The 12,500-nt window shown below is 51.1% G+C and overlaps 1 long non-coding RNA gene across 3 annotated transcripts; it reads right to left on the reverse strand.

Annotated features, from left to right (window-relative positions):
* Positions 1-7,967: 7,967 nt before the first annotated feature.
* On the reverse strand, positions 7,968-12,114 carry LOC143696271 (uncharacterized). 3 transcript variants are annotated; one of them, XR_013185708.1, is made up of 6 exons: positions 11,495-12,114; positions 10,937-11,000; positions 10,256-10,318; positions 9,565-9,619; positions 8,649-8,770; positions 7,968-8,217 (listed from the first exon to the last, which is right to left on the reverse strand). It is a non-coding gene; the product is annotated as an uncharacterized LOC143696271 (long non-coding RNA). The 3 variants fall into 3 exon arrangements; XR_013185705.1 differs by lacking the exon at positions 9,565-9,619; XR_013185707.1 differs by lacking the exon at positions 7,968-8,217 and having other exon boundaries at positions 8,239-8,770; positions 11,495-12,113.
* Between the last annotated feature and the right edge of the window lie 386 nt (positions 12,115-12,500).

The raw sequence follows: 12,500 nt of genomic DNA on the forward strand, positions 1-12,500 counted from the left end.
TCCCGCGGAGCGCTGCGACCGCGCCTCCGCCGCCCGCCGAAAGCGGCCCCGCCGGGCCGCCCCCCCCCCGGCCATTCTTCTCAGCCATCGTGTCCCTTTTGCACTCCTGAACGTCTTTCACCCCTCCCGGCCATTTACGGAGCCCGCCCCGCCCGCCGCTCGCTCCCGCCCCTCGCCCTTGCCTCGCTCGGCAGCCGCGTCCTTGCCCCGCCCCCGGCAGCCAGCGGCGAGGGGCAGGGCGCTGGCTCGGGGGGCTGCAGTACCGCGGTCTGGCCACAGGGCGGCAGACTCCCGGTCCGCGATATCCCCGCCCTTTGGCCGCCATTTTGAGAAGGTCAAAAAAAAAAAAAATCCCGCGACATTGGCGACGCGCCACTCCCAACATGGCGGCCGAGAGAGGACCCCCCCCTCGGCCGAGAGAGGCGGTACTCACATGCCGGTCAGAAACACGCCAAAATACGCCCGCCCGCGGCGCCGCTGACCCCACAACCCGTGTCGGTTACACCTGAAACGCAAGAGAAAATCCCACCGGGGCCGCGCCGGCGTCGGTGTTCCGTGCAGGCAGTCCGGATAGACACACCGGGGTCCTCCGCTTTCCCGCCCTTTTGGCCGCCATTTTCAGAAGGTCAAACAAACTCCCGCGACATTGCTGACACGCCACTCCCAACATGGCGGCCGAGAGAGGACCCCCCCCCCCCCCCCCCCCTCGGCCGAGAGAGACGGTTACTCACATGCCGGTCAGAAACACGCCAAAATACGCCCGCCCGCGGCGCCGCTGACCCCACAGCCCGTGTCGGGTACACCTAAAACGCCACAAAAATTCCGCCGGGGCTGCGCCGGCGTCGGTGTTCCGTGCAGGCAGTCCGCATAGACACACCGCGGGCCTCCGGTTGCCCGCCCTTTTGGCCGCCATTTTCAGAAAGTCAAACAAACTCCGCCACGCGCCACGCCCAAGAGGGCTGCCTGGCGGCGGCGGCGGGCTGCAGTACCGCGCTCTGCCCACAAGGCGGCAGCACTGCCGCCCACCCCAGCCGGGGGCGCCGCGCGCCTTGGGCCTGCGGGCGGCCAAGGCGGCAAAAAAGAACAGGGGCCATCCCCCCCAAAAACTCCTCTAAAAATAAATGCCAAAAACCTGCCTCTTACCAAACAAGAACCAAATAAGCCCCCTTTCTTTCATGCCTTCTTGAAATAAATTTGATAGTTCTAGTTTTCCTACTTCTATTCACACGCATATTTAGACCGGACAGCGATGTGTTACGTCGTTTATACCATCTATTATGCCTATTCCTATTATCTGTATTTATTCATACTTGTGGTTGTAGCAATATCATTATATATTGATTGTATATTTCTCGACTTCCATTTAGATTTCTATCATACTTTTATTCTTCCAAAAAAAATCCCATCTCTAACCAAACAAATACCAAACAACCCTTCTGTTCAACTCTATTGAAATAGTTTTATATTTAGAGCTTGCATAATTATATTCACTTTTATAGTCACCGTTTATACTGATGCATTCCATTCATCATTACATAGCACATATCTATTATTCACATCATAGAGATAAATCATTATTTTTATCATGTACCAAATCTACTGCTACAACTTCTTTTTTCTAATAGTTTCAATTTTTATATCCATCTTGATGTATTCATAAGATCTTTTTACAAGTAGATTTCTACCTTTCTATCATTTGTATTTGTAGTTTTTATAATAAAACCCCTGCTTTTGCCAAGTAAAAAACAAAACCATCCTTTCTTTTAAACTACTTTAATAATGTTGTTGTATTTACAGTTACCATATCTATAATGTTTTAGATATTATATCATAGCGATGTACTAGATTGATAGCTGTTTCCTATAATATACCATCATAAGATCTATACCGTATCACTTGTATTACGTGTTGTATGGATTTATGTCACTTTACATTTACAATCCTTTAATAATTTGATATATATATATCTGCATAGATTCGCAACACATTTCTAGATTTAAAATTTCCTTGAGCTGTGTTTATATTTAGCATCTCTATTGATATATCTATCAACATACACAATGCTCTTTGAAAAATACAATATCTTATTGGAATATATCATGACTTAAGTTACCTGTTAAATTTAAATAGAGATCGAATAGATCAAAATAAAAGTTGATTCCCATTTCTACACATCTACTCGTTTTGTTTAAAGATAGCTATCCTTAGAATTTTACATTTAAAATCCAATTCCTAAATGCAATGACAAAACAAACAGCATCGAATTCCCACCAATGTCTTCCAAAACCATCAAGATACCTCCACCAGCCAAACAACTGCCAGCGAAAAAAACACACAACACTCTTTTCACTAACAGTTCTCACATCAGAATAATGGAACCAAACGAAAAGAAAACCCTTGAGAAACACACGCAGCAAATCACAAAAACCTCTAAAAAAACCCAAACCAACTCGCTCAACTCCAATCAGTGCCACTGACCCTGAACGTTAGTTTAAAAACTAACCGAAATTCTACATCTACACTAACTCAAAGAATAAGCAATACTCTGTCAAAAGAACTTTAGAAAGCGAACTAATGAACGAAATAGAAAAAAACCAAAAAATCTCAACCACTAAAAAATAAGAAAATAACTACCCAAAAAAAAAAAAAAACCTACTTAAAAAGACCCACCATATAAATACCCACGTTCCCAAAAATAAAACTGATCAATAACCACCAAATACGTCAAAGGACAACAAGAAACGAAAAGAAAAAAAAGAAAAAAAAGAAAAAAAAAAAAATCCATTTGTAAAACAAAAGTCCCCCAACCAAAGCAACTTTAATTTGCATCAAAAAAATTATTCCCAACTGAAGAATAAACGCATAGAGCCTCATTCGATCAAAATAAAAATACCACCCAGAAATAAACACAAAGCCGAAAGAGAAACGTAACCATTGACAAGATCTCCCAAATGATCCGTAACATAAAACGTACACTACAATCAAACAAACCAAATAAATAAAAGCCCTGGAAGACGAGAAACACAAACGCAATTAGAGAGATTTTTAAAACCCCGCTGCTATTAACGACACGACGCCACCTCGAACCCACCGAAACGAACGCTACACGCCCACGCTAATAAAAGCCACGGCGACAGAATTAAAATCCGAGCCGCTGCTTCACGCAACGACCCGTAGAAACCATTGCACGCCTTTAAAAACAGAATAGCCCGGCAAAAAAAATATCCGACTACAGAAACTCGATTCAAACCAAACCTTGATCGTCACCACCCGAACCGAGAACCGTACCGGTCAGGAAGAACGCCATAGCCCTTAGCGCACACCCACTGCGACCAGAAACAAACCCGTGCGATCGATCCCTATAAAGCCCCTCCGAACCACGACACCCAAGAACTTGCGGCAGCCCAACCCCGCGCTGCCGGCCCCGGACGGAGCGCGGCTCCCGGCGGCAAAGCGGCTCCTCCGGCGGCTGCTCCGGCGCGCAGGGGCGGCGCCGCCCCGGAGGACCCCCCCCCCCACCCCCGCCGGGGGGCCCCGGCGGCGCCCGAGCCCCGCGCCCGGAGCGGACAGAGCGGCCGGCACCGGCCGGGCCGGCGCAGCAGCGCCCGCGCCGCCTCTGCCGCCCTTGGCCGGCCCGGCGCCAGCTGCCCTCGGCTCCGCACGGCGGCTCGCACCGGCAAAGCGGCTCCGCCGCTGCCGCGCCAAATTCCCGTGCGCCTCGGCACCCGCCCGGCCCGGGCCGGCAGCGCTCCCGAGCGGCAACGCTCCGGCCCGGGCCGCGGCCACAAGAAGCGCCCTCAAATGCAGCGGCACAGCCCGACTGCAGCCCTGCAAACGCCGCCAGAGCTGCGGCTTCCCGCAACTCAACCCCGAAACTGACGCCGCGGGCGGCGCTCACCTCGCTTCAACAAGGGCAAAGAAATGGCTTCTCCCCTTCAAATTCATCCCCTAGGAGCGCAGAAAAGAAGGGGCTTTCCTCCAATGAAATCCTTCAAGCCATGTGCAAAGGGGGATTTTGACCTCCATTCAAACCCTTGCAAAGGAGGGACACCAGCGCTGTCCCCTCCATTTAAACCTTAGGATGATGAAAATGGGCTGGCTACCTTCAATCAAAGCCATCCGATGACAACAATACTTTGCCCATTCCCGTTCAAATGGAACGCAGGGATTCCCTGTCACCCCTGGGATACCCCTCTAACAGCCGGGAAAAGGCAGCTTTTCCTTCAACCGACATCCTTGGAACCGCAAGCGAAAGCGGATCCCCCCCAGTTCCAACACAGACAATATTAGGAGAGTAGCTGCTTGCCTCTCCTTCATTTCTTTTGTCTTCACAAGCTCCCTTTTTGTTCCTGGGGAACCGGGGAGGGGGGACTGCCAAGATCCAATTGAAAAGGGAAAGGACCAAAGTCCCCGCTCCAAATCCACACGCGCTCACCCGTTCGGCTGCTGCTTCCCGGCACAAAGATTCGTCCTCGGCACCTCTTGAAGCGATGCTCCGCGGATCCAAGCGCGTATCCAGGTGTTCGCCCAGACGCTGCGAGAAGCTCTCGCAGTCCTTCCATGAGACAGCCCCGGGAGCCCCCCCATGAACCCCTCTACTCAGCAGCTCCATGCAAAAGGCAGCTGAGGCGAAGCCTCCCCCTAAAACAGCCTCGCCCCCCCCCCCCCCCCGGCAGGAGACGGCCCCTCATCATCCTCACAGCTCACACCTGGGGCTGCTCCGAGCCCCCCATCATCCTCACAGCTCACACCTGGCGCTGATGCCGCTCCCAACAGCGCCTCTCCCCGTCCAGCACACAGCCCGCTTCTCACAGACACAGAGCCAACAGAAATCTGCTCCGGGTGCTGGCTTTTCTTAGTCCGTCTGCTTCCACAATTCAGACACGGACGTGCGCTGATGGCACTGAGGGAAAGCTTTCCAGTGCACAAAACTGTCATTCTGGTAGCACGCTTTGAGACGCCTTCAGAAAAAGCAGAATCAGCGCCGCCTCCTAAGAGCCCTGCTGAGGAACCCCGCCCTCCTTGGGACACCCAATGCGGCAGAGCTCGAAAAACGAGGGCAAAAGTCAAGCTTGGAGTGGAAAAGGACAATATAAATACAGCAGCCTTTCAAGAAAGCCTTCACACAGTAATAGTGGGAGCCGGTCCCATTTCTTCTTTCCTTGCTCTCTGGAATGACATCAATACGAAGTAAAAAACCCACACGAAACACAAGGCAGAGCTGGGATTTGACACGTCTTCCTTTTGGCTCTCGGGATGACAAGCGCCTCTTCCGGGACTGCGACACGCTTTGGGCGCTGGCAGAGAACGGAGGCAAAAGGTGCCAGAGAGCCCTTTCTATCGCCTTCAGCCCCTGCAGCTGTTCTGAGGGTTGCAGGGCACAGCTCGGTCCGCTCCTAGATCAAAACCTCACGGCAATATCTTCAGAACTACTACGCATCTCCAGTCGGAACCTTCTACATTCCTGTAAACAAATGAGTGCATAGAGAGGGTTTCTCCCAGCTGAGTTTAGAGACCAATTCCTATTCTTTAGCAATACCTAGAAAACCGAATGCCTTGCCAGGTTTTAGCATCCTACACCCACTCACCCCTCCCTGTGCATTTGGTGGCAGCTTTGGGTCCCTCTGGGGGACGGCACCCAGCGTGACCCCCGCCCCTCGCCCGCCCCCCACCTGCTCCTGCACCGCCGTGGGGCTCCCTCTCCTGGGCACCTTGGGCTGCCCCCAACGGCATCAGAGCCCCGAGTCTTCACCCCGCCTTTCCCTGACCCCCAAAGAAGGCTCCGAACGAATCCGACTGCCCCGGACAGCAGCGCAGCGCTTCCCCCAAGCCCTTCCCACACGTGCATGGCCCCAGCAAGGGATTCTGCTGCAACAAGAAAGGGGGGGCAGCCCCCAGAAGGCTTGAGGTTCCTGCCCAGCCTCGCTGTCACGGGCCAGGGCAGCGAGAGAGGGAGCGGCACAGACGGCGGGGACGGCCCGGCACGGAGCGGGGGCCGCTCTCAGCGCGATGCGGCAAAGCCGCAGCTCCGGCGCTGTCGGCCGCGCTGCTTGAGCGGCACGGGGGGATCCGCCGAGAGCCTCCGGCCCCGCGCGGGGACTCCCGCAAGGGCCCAGGGGCGCCGGGCTCCGGCCCTCGGGGCTTTATTCTCCGGCAGCCCGAGCCCCGCGGCCGCGGGCAAAGAAGGAAAGGGGGCACGGGAAGAGAGGAGCGAGAGCAGGGCACGACAAAGGGCGGCGAGGGAGCTCGGGCTGTGCAGGAAAGCGGCACGGGAAGGGAAAGCCCGGGACGAGGGTACACGGAGGCTGGGCACAGAAGGAGAGAGGGGGAACAGAAGGGAGTAGCGGGCTAGGGACAGGACAGGAAGGAGCCGGCTTTGCGGGGGGAGAGGGAATGGGGGAAAGGGAGCGAGAGAAGGCGAAGACGGGGAGAAGGAAGGAGGGCTAGAGAGAGGGACAGGCGGGGAAGCCTCCAGAGCCCCGGCTGCACCCCGAGCCCGGCCCGGCGCCTCGCCCTGCCCGGGATGCTGCGGCGCTCGGCGGAGCTCGGCTCGCTCCGGAGACGCTCGGCTCCAGTCGGCTCTTGGCGCCTCAACTCGGCTCTTGGCGCCTGCATTCGCCTCTTCGGCCGAGCTCGCCTCGCTTCGGCCCAACTCCCAGCCGCTCTGTGCCTTCGGCGCGCCTCGGCTCCGCTCGCCTCGCCTCGGCTCCCCGACGGCGGGCGGGCAAGCGCCGCCGCCTCCCGTTCAGCTCGCCCGGCTCGGGGCTCGCCCGCTGCCGCGTCCCGCGGGCGGCCCGGCCACGGCGCGGACACGACCGGGAGCGCGGGCTCGGGCAGGAGCTCATTAGGCTGGGAGCGCACTGGCGCTAAGCAGCGCGCACGAGAGCAGCAGGCTCGCTTCGCCTGAGCTCGGCTCGCTTCGCTTCAGGCAGCCTCGGAAGCCTCGCCTCGGTTCGCTCGAGGCCGTCAGGGTCGGCCGCTCTCGCCTTGCTTCGGCCGAGCTCGTGCGATTCCCCCGAAGGCGGCGGCGTTCGGTTGTGGTTTTAGAAATATCCTCCTCTATCGATTGGATCTCTCTACAGTTAGATTTATATTTCTAGAATACTTCTATTAATCCAAAGAAAAACCCATCTCTAACCAAATAAATACAAGAAAACACCTTCTTTTAAACGGTATCGAAATATTTTTATACTTTGTATAGTTATACTCACATTTATATTTATAGTTTCTTTTGATGCAATCTATTAATAATTATCTATAATGTCTATAAAATTCTAGACATGTATTTAAAGTATTATCTATATTATGTATCGTATCTACTGCTGCAACTGATTTTTTCTTCTAGTTTTAAACTTTATCTGTATGTATTTATGATATCTTTCTAGACTTAGATTTCTACCTTCATATTCTTTGTATTTATCATTTTTATCATCAAAACCCTGCCTATTGACAAGTAAAAAAAAACCACTTTCTTTAACGATCTAAAAAATATTTTTATATTTATAATTTTCCTATTTCTATTTCTAATTTGCTCTCTAGTACGTGATAACATACCTGCTCCTGCACCGCAGTGGGGCTCCCTCTCCTGGGCACCTCGGGGTGCCCCCAGTGGCATCAGAGCCCGAGTCTTTACCCCCCCCCCCTTTTCCTCTAGTTAGAAACTACACTGGAACTTTTTTCTGGAAACAAAGACATGACCTAAATCCTCTCCCCATGTCCTAGAGAGATAGATGTTCAGTTCTTAGTTGACTGGGCAGCAGTTTCTTCAATAGAATGATAAACAATATGGAAACGTTTTAGCTACAAGCAAATAGGCAAATCGGAACAAGGTCCTGGTGGCCAGCCACTGCAGTTCTTTTGAAGCAATTTTTTAAACAATCAAATACTGATACCACAAAAAATAAAGCAAAAAGCTGACTACCGGCTAAGAAAGAAGGAAAAATTAACTTTTGACGACAACAACAACATGCCAAGGACACAGGCTTTTTTCCAATCTCAGACCTTATTGCTACTACCTCTCTTGGGAATTCTCATCGTGGATCCCAAAAGGAATAAATCCCTCAGCGTGTCCTAAAGCACCAAGGAGCTACCTACAAGTGAAGGTGGCTACTTTCAGTGCAGACACAGCTGATGACACAGCAGTGGCACAGTTCCATGCTGCACAGGGATAGTACTGTCTCCTCTTCTCCAGCAGCTGACTCTCTCCTGCCATGGCTTCTGTAAATGCATCAGAGCATGACCTTAACCACAAACAGGCAAGAAAACACCATCAGAAGTCTTTCATTAAGCAGTACAAGAAGGGTTCCAAGCAGAGACCAACAGAATTTCAAGGAAGCAGTATGCAATTAAACCCCCTCAGATTTGTTCAAGTATCCGGCAAAATGGAACCATTCAGAAATGACAAAGAAAACCCCCCCAAGTATTTATACAGGAGTCCTTAATGTCAGAAAGGGGATGACAGGTTATGTTCAGATAAGATGAATGTTTATTTGGATCTATAAATAAACTTCTCTCGTGGTCCTTTGCCAAAAATAGAACCTACAAGTGAACACCTACACCTGCCTAAAGAGACCTAACGAGCCCCTGGCAGCCACCGGCATCAAAGCGCAGTGGATGTTTCTAATCCAGGCTAAGGAGAACAATATCACCTTTTGTTCTCTCCAGTTGGTTTCCTCTGCAGTCCTAGCTGCTTCTTATGATTTTTACAGTCTCTGTATCTTCTCGGGCAGCGCTGAGTCTGACGACCGGGATACGAGAGTCCTTCCCTGCCCTACGGAGAGAACCAGGAAAAAAAGTTCAAAAAGAACAGGGCAGTTTGAAGTTAATACCTCCGACGAGAAGCAGCACCCGACAAACAGAGCAACGGTGAACAAAGCGTGACACCTCCCTGGGGACAGAAGACTTACAAACTCTCCGGGATTTACAATTCCAGTAACCAAGCCCTTCAGCACAGCAGCCAAGTGTCCCATTAGGTGGTGCTGCACCAAAGCACGATCCCAGAGGTTCCAAAGAGTGAAATGCACGTTATTGTCCAAAGACGTAAAATCTTGCAAAATAACAAAACTACAATAGATCTAAACTACAGGGCAAGAGTACAAGTGTTAGCTTGAGGAGCTGGAACCATCCAGGTGAGCAACTGCTAACTGGATCCTCAACAGAGTTTGAGGAACCCTTCAGGATACAGAAGGGTTTTCCCCAGAAATTGCACAGGCCGAGTTTTGATAGAAGTACACTTGCCAGATGCTCAGAAACGTCACCCATCCTCCTCTGGGTGTCCTGAGAGAGCTGCGAATGGCTCTCACGTGGTTTGAGCTGGTTCTGTAAGGGCTCAGGGTGAATTTCACCAGATGCAACCAAACTGGGCAACACCCAGTGGGACAGAAGGAACCCAAAGCTTGTTTTACCCAAAGCTTGGGTAAGCAGAGCTCCAGCAAATACTGAGGAAACGGACAGAACGGGGTAACAAATAATAAACATACCTTTTTTTTTTTTTTTTTTTTTTTCAGATGAGCAAAACAATTAAGGAGAAGGTGAAAACCTCACCATGACTGAACATTTCATCACCTGTAAGCTGACCATCCTTAGCATAGAGGACTCCAAATTTAAAATTCACCGATCCCTGGAAAATAAAACCAAATATTATTTGGTGAACAGTCAAACAGAAGACATAAAATTTGGTTCCTCTAATCTTTGCCTACATCCTACACGTTAGAACATACATTTTATACCATCTCCTACTACACAATAATTTACCTTTAAACTTTGATAGTATAGCATAAAATCATTAACTTAGACGGGTGATCAATTATTATTAAGTTGGTGCTTCAAGTTATTTTTGCTGTCAGGTTCAAAAAAACATGACTTCTTTTTACTGTAACGAGCAATTGATTTAGAAGTCATCAAAAGCCCATCCAAATACAAAGCCGTATTCACCGGACGGGTCTGTGAGCAAGAAGTAGTTAGGCTTGTACTCACCTCTTGCCCTTCAAGAACCAATACATCCTGTCAACAGAAACAGCATCTTTAGCCCCTCCTATTAAAGATTCTACAAGGATGATGGTTTTATTGGTGTTTAGAAGTTTGGATTTGAAATGGCCAGCTCAATGGATAAAGAGACAGTTTAAGTAGTATTAGATTATTATTCTTATTCTTATTAGCTACTGGAAGAAACAAACCAGTAGGATCTATACTTAATTACTTCTATTTCCAGGAAATCATAAAGAAAAAGAACCAAACCAAAAAAAGTCACTCCTACCTTTGTATCTCAGGATGAAAAATGTCTCTTGGGCTCTTCTCCAGTTTCTCCAGACTCCTGGCACTGAAATGCAAATGAACGAGTGCTTTATCGGAGGGCAAGTGCACATTCCAACCCCGAACCACCAACCGATGGCAGTTACAGCGCTTACAAAATGAATCCTTCCCAGAGCCTCTGGAAATGGAACGGTTTGTGCAACTGCCATTTCTTCCCCAAAATACTAACTCCCAACACTTCCTAAACTTAGTTTGCATTTTAAAAACAGAAATTAGGGAGACTCGGGGTGGAGATCAGGTTGAAATTGATTTCCTTCTAAAGCACAGGGGCTCTGTTCCATCACCCTTCACTTTGGCTCCACACGGAATCACGGGGAGCATTTTAGGAGGGCTCAAGAACCAATTCTATTTCTCTCTTTTTTCTAGTTCTCTCTCTTCCTAAATAATTCAAGGCAAGTCAAATGAAAAAGGACAAGTTCAGCATCAAATTCACACTTTTCCCCTTTGTCTGCTCAAGAACAGCCTTTAAAACCACTTCTTGCTGCCTTCAACGGTTAAGACTTGCAAAACAGTTTCGCAAGTTTGATAGGTTTATCCTAAAAACCACAGAACGCAAGCTCTGAATTACAGGAAAAGGTACACAGGCAATATCTCAGCTGATGGTGGCTTATTTGTAAACACAGACCTTAACGGAGATTGCACGGAGAATGTTTCAGTGGGACTCGAAGGGAAAATATTTTCTGAGTACCCTGTAAACAAGAAAAGCTAGGATATATTACAGGACATACCCACGTGTTCTGCATATTCAAATAGGATTATCAATAAAAACATTTAAGAAGGAAGAAAACCAAGGTAATTTTACTCAGCTATATTTACTGCCGATTTAGAGGGAAAAAAAAAAAAAAAAGTGAACCAGAAACGCCTACAGTAGAACTTTAAACCAATTGCTTGGATAAAAGCAGCTCATGGAACATGAAGTAGAAAAAAAGCGAAACCAGTATCAGACCTGCCTATTTTCTTACCATTGCACAAGAAAATCCGACAAGCGGTAGAAAGTCACTGCCTAAAACCGATCCTAGGATGTAACCGAGAACAATGGAGGCATTTGCTAATCTAAACGGAAACCTTTTCCGGACCCTAGTGTCAAATCACACGTTTTGTCTCTCAGCAGCTCGAGGCTGGAGAGCATTTCCCCTGGGGGTCGGAGGGTAGGGGCACAAGGGGCTGAGTTTGCCGATCGCACCTGTGCCATCAGAAGGATCCTGCCCGGCGCTCCTTGCGCTCGCCATTCTCCGGGCCATCGCTGTGTTTTACTGCTCAGCGATGCCGCTCCATCTGTTTGCGTGGAAGAAAGAGCCACGAGCACTGAGGCACTCAGCAGCCGTGTCATGCCAGCGATGTCGAGCGCTCTCTGCTCGCAAGGCTGAGCACGCCGCGGAGCCGCCTCCGCAGCCGCTCGTCCGCCCCCGCCCGCAGCAGCGGCAGCGGCCCGAGGGAGACGGCTGCAGCTCGGCGGCTCCCGCGCCTCCGCCAGCCCGAGGGCAGCCGCCGCACAGTGACCGCGGCAGCGCCCGGCGCCGCTCGCCCGGGGCGGCTCCTGCAGCTCCCGGCCCGCGGCAGCAAAGCACCGCCTGGCGCTCCGCCATCGGCGGGCGGCAGCGCGCCCCGCCGAGCTCAGCCCCCGCCACCGGGACCGCTGAGCGAGGCCGAGGCACCGGGCGGACGCCCCTTCCGCGCCGCTCGGCTCCGTGCGGGCGGCCGGACGGAGGCTTCGCCCCTCCAGCGTCGCTGCCGCGGCTCCGTCCCGCGTGGCACAGGCGCCGGGAGCTGCCCGCTCCCCCGGCGCGCGGCCGCCTCGGCCCGCCAGCCATTCATATGGCGCGTCGGCCGTTGCGTCAGACGCCGCGCTTTACGGCCGCAGGCCTGCCGGGAGTTGGAGTCTCGGACTGACAGCCACCGCTCCGTTCTCCGCCACCGGGAGCTGCGCTCCCGCCAGGAGGTCAAACGGCTCCTTTCGCTCCTGGGCGCGGAAGCACCTTAGGCAGCACCGCCCCTCCCGAATGTCCTTTCTTTTCCAATCCAACTCTTTTTTCTTTTTTTCACTCTGTTTTTCACCCCCTTTTCCACTTTCGCTCTTTCTTTTTCACTCTCACCCTTTTCCTTTTTCATTTTTTTTCTTCCTTTCTCTTCCTCCTTTTTTTTTTCTTCCTTTCCTTTTTCCTTTTCTTTCTTTCTCTCTTTCTTTCTAT

Source organism: Agelaius phoeniceus, chromosome 2 (assembly GCF_051311805.1).
Source record: "Agelaius phoeniceus isolate bAgePho1 chromosome 2, bAgePho1.hap1, whole genome shotgun sequence".
Classification (NCBI taxonomy): domain Eukaryota; kingdom Metazoa; phylum Chordata; class Aves; order Passeriformes; family Icteridae; genus Agelaius; species Agelaius phoeniceus.